The sequence below is a fragment of the Mus caroli genome, unplaced genomic scaffold, assembly GCF_978045245.1.
Source record: "Mus caroli unplaced genomic scaffold, Mus_caroli_1 scaffold_5, whole genome shotgun sequence".
NCBI lineage: Eukaryota > Metazoa > Chordata > Mammalia > Rodentia > Muridae > Mus > Mus caroli.
In genome coordinates this window covers 72908829-72913618 of record NW_028227260.1, presented here as the reverse complement: position 1 = coordinate 72913618, position 4790 = coordinate 72908829, and positions in this window count along the sequence as shown.

Sequence of the window (4790 nt, the reverse complement as noted above, 5' to 3'; positions counted from 1 at the left end):
GCTCATCTCAGACCCATAGAGGGCAACCAAGACCAGTTTATGAGAATGTTTCTGGGTGTGGCCTTTCTCTCTCTGCTTCCTTTCCAGTGCTCGTAAAATTCTAGAACCACAGGTTGTCAGAATCACAGTATAGGTTAGTTAATTTGTATTTACATCTCTTCATAACAGAGGTGAAGCACTGGATATAACTCTGTAGTAGAGCATTTGCCTAACATGCTCAAGACCCTGGGTTCCGTCTAGAAGAAACTGAGGCCTAAAGAAGGGTTAGAACAGTCTAAACCGAAAGAATTATATATTCTCTGTCAAGTTCAATTAGAATCCGTATTTCTTGGGTCCTGTTTACGAATTCATATATAAAGTACAATAAAATGCTTGCTTCCTTCATGATTGTGGCAACTGAGGCGCAGGAAAGAACTTGGCTAAGGTAATAGAGTTGTGGCAGAGCTAGGATAAAATTCAAATCCTCTAAATAACAGCCCAGGATTCTTTCACACAATGGCAGGATTCAGCACATTCTATTTGCTACAGGTGAAAAGGACACAGAGGGGGAATGATCTTTACCAGCAACTGCCGAGTACATTAGTGGCTGTTGGCTGCCTTTTAGATTTGGGACTGAATGAAAATTGGGTCCCAAACTTTTAGTCTTAGAGAGACCCCCCAATAGCTCAGTGCCCCAATGTATCTCAGAATTATATTTCAGAAGTTCTGGTTAGTCATTACTTGTTTTGTCCCCAAGAGCCTGGCATCTGTGGTAAACTGTGTGTGTAGGAGGGGCTGTCCACCTCTGTTCAAGCTCTCCCCTCCACAGGAAAAAAAAATTCTCTTAACAAAAACCTCACCTCATTTCTCCCCTGTCAAGGCCTCAGGCTTTGAGAGTGAGAGGATGAGTCACTCTGTGCCCACAGTCGCCTCTGTGGAGAACATAATTGCTAGCTAGGATGTCACCATAGCACCCAGCCATCACATTTGCAGAGCTTGTTTTTGTCAAAGCTCTTTCCTATCTTTATTTTCGCCGCTACTTCCCTAAGCCCCAGGGAGCCAGATGAGGCAGAAGATGTCATTACCTCTTCTTTTACAAAGAAGAAAATGACTTGTGAGGGATGGATAAGGGACACATGACCAAGTCTAGGACAAACCGAGACTAAGTCTCCAGATCCTTAATTTTCCAAGTTTCTGGAGTGTTCTGCATCAATACCCATATCCCCAGAGGAAGTAGCAGCATCCGTCAAGTACCTGGTAGCAGTTACATCTTTCATTTATTAATCAGTAAGCTGTGGCCAGATACTGTGCTAGCCTTTCATTGGAAACAAAAAACCCAAAACAAACATCTGCTCAAGCCCTGTCCTTCAGTGTTTACGATTTACATGTTGGTCATGTCACTGCCCCACCCAATGGCAATCGTCTTCCTTTGGACAAAGTGATCCAAACAGTGACTTTCAACTGATGGTGCTGAACCACCTCTATAATTTTTCTCAGAGCACTTGATTAGGAGTCAGAAGGACTAACATTCTCCATTCAGTTTTCCATGCTTCACTTTGCAGCAAAGGATACACCTATGGGACGAGTTTCCACATCTGCAAAAGGGTAGGATTTGGGAACAGTGGAAATATCCTTGCTATCCTTGGCTTGGGTTGGTAAGATGACTCAGTAGGCATGAGCACTTGAAGACATGACTTCAGTGCCCAAACTCAGATAAAAGTGTTAGAAGAGAATTGTCTTCACGGAGTTATCTTCTGAATACCACAGCACAATAACAACAATAATGCTAATAATAAAGAACACATTAATCATGTCACTTAGGAGAAGATGACGCTAATCCATGGAATCTTCTTTTTGCATGAAAAGTACAGTAGTCAGAAGGCCTTGCTATGGACCATTTTGTATTATGTTATTTTGTTTTATTTTTCTTTTCATTTTGCTTTGAGAGAGGGTCCCAATATACAGCCCAGGATTGCCTGGAACTTACCAATATACAGCCCAGGATTGCCTGAAACTTACTTTGATATCCAGTCTGGCCTCAATTCTCAATCCTCCTGCCTTGTCCTCTAGGACAAGCACACTTGACTTCTCTAAGTTGCTTTGACCTGCTATTTTGCTTCTTGTTTCTCTATGAGCTGTACTAGAAGGAAAGCAGACTTGAACTTCCTAACCACCTCAAATGAGCATTTCTGTTCACCGAGAAACTCAGGAATCACCAGAAATGTTTAAAGTGGGAAGCTATTTCATTCAGATTCTGGGTTTGATGAGGAAGTGACAGAGGGGTAGAATGGGGTGGGGTGAAGGGAAGGTGGCAAAATAGGAGGGGAAAGAAAGAAAGAGAAGGATGTAATAGTGAACAAACAACAATATAAAAGGAGCTGTATTATAAAACCTTGACCTTGGAGTTAATGTCATCTAGAATAAAGGTAATCCTTGAAAGAAATCAAGGCAGGAGAAGTCTTGAGAGTTGATGATAGTTACGCAGCAATATGGTAGCGCTACCTTGACTCAAATCATGACTAGAATAAAGGGAACCCAAAAGAAAATGGCTGGGTTGGGGAAATAGTTCAGAAGCAAAATGCTTGCAAAACATATACAAGGACCTGGATTTAATTCCCAGCACAATAAAATAAATAAAAGTAGCCTGGGGTTTGTAAGTATGTCTCTGCAGGAAGAATGCCAGTCTGCTCCACAGGAGGCACTGGCATCAGGGAATCAGTCCTCTTCACATCAACTTTCCTTTGGAGACTAAAACACACAGACTAGACTAGTGATGTTAACTGGAGTAAGTTAGTGCCTGTGCATAATATAGTGTTTAGAGACTAGTGGCAGAGTTCACAGACAATGGAATTTGGGCTGTGGGCCTTAACAGACAAAAATATTAAACAAAATTTTAATGGCAAATGCATAGTTATCTTTCAAAAATGTGTTTTTAAAGGACAGGGGATGTAGCTCATTGACTAGAGTGCTAGCCATTATGCCTTAATTCCCTTTGTTTGGTTTACAGCAAGACTTAAACTGAGTGCGCTGGTGCATACCTGTAATCTCAGCACTTAAAAGATGGAGGCAAGAGGATCAGAAATTCAAGGTTATCCTCAAATAAGGCCAATCTGAACTGTATGGACTTCTGTTTCAAACAAAACAAAACAAAACAAAACAAAACAAGAACAACAACAAAAACAGCCCCAAAACATCTACTTTGGGTAGACTTGTTAAGGTGGAGAAGAGAGTTATGTTTTCTCATGGGACTATGTCTTAGTTGGGGTTTCTATTCCTGCACAAACATCATGACCAAGAAGCAGTTGGGGAGGAAAGGGTTTATTCAGCTTACATTTCCACATTGCTGTTCATCACTGAAAGAAGTCAGGACTGGAACTCAAGCAGGTCAGGAAGCAGGAGCTGATGCAGAGGCCACGGAGGGATGTTCTTTACTGGCTTCCTTCCCCTGGTTTGCTCAGCCGGCTCTCTTATAGAACCAAGACTACCAGCCCAGAGATGGTCCCACCCACAAGGGGCCTTCCCCCTTGATCACTAATTGAGAAAATGCCCCACAGCTGGATCTCATGGAGACATTTCCTCAACTGAAGCTCCTTACTCTCTGATAACTCCAGCTGTGTCAAGTTGACACAAAACTAGCCGGTACAGACTACTACAGGAAGAAGATAACTGGAGGATGGACACTGGTAGGGATATCGATAAGGCTCAGTCTGCCTGCTGAAAGACAAGGAACATTAAGGAAGGTCATAGGGAGCTGGATATGGTGCTGTACGTCTTTAATCCCACCTAACACTTGGGAGGCAGAGGCTGACAGATCTCTGAGTTCAAGGCCAGCTTGGTTGGAGGGAGGAGAGGGGGCATGGAGGCCCAGATTTTGGTCACCCCATGAATTTCTGATATTTGAGTTGGTTTGTGTTGTGCTAGAAACAGGGAAGAACAAGAAGGATGGTGTGGTCATGAGAAGGTTTAGCATATGAAGCTGCCTGCTACCAATCCTGATGACTTGTGTTCTAGCTCTGGGCCTTATAATGTAAAAGGAGAAAACTGACTCCTGAAACCTGTCTTCTGACTTCCAGAGGTGAGCCATACCTTGTGTGCATATACAAATATAAAATAGATAAATAAATAAATGTGAAAAATGTCTTAAAAGGACGATGTGGACCAGGGATGAAAGAAGAACAAAGCTGAATTTTAGAGAGATTCCCTCTGGCAGAGAGCCCATGGAAAATAGATTAGAGGGAAGATACTGCCACTGAAGAGCTCTTATAAAAACTCTCTTCTATAGTCCAGGAAACAGACAGGTCAATGTCTGATATGTGGTAAGGTACACATGGATGTAGGAAGTGAGAGAAATAGCATCTGTACAGAAAACACTGTAGTGTTAGAATTAGGACCATTGATAGAGAAGGAAGGAGAAAAAGGAATAAGGTACTCTAAAACAGTCAACTGTCATTCCTATCCTTAAACTGCCAGACAGCTACTTTTTTCCTAACTTTCTGTTAGATTGTATCTGTGTCTGGTAGTACTGTTGCTGCTGCTGCTGCTGGTGGTGGTAGTATGTGCACTTACACATCATTTTTCTGTCTCCCAATATGCTTATGTAGCTTCCTGGATAATCGTTTGTATTTGAGTGTGAATATACATTTTTAGGCATCTAAATGAGGCTATACTTTGCTCTGTGTGTCCTACACCTAGTCCTTGCTGTGGTGAAATTGATTGGCTAAAGGAATTGATTCAAATTGTCTTGTGCATCTTTGGGTGAAGAAATCTCCCCCCCACCACCAAAGGTGTTTCCAAATTCTGTTGCTATTCTA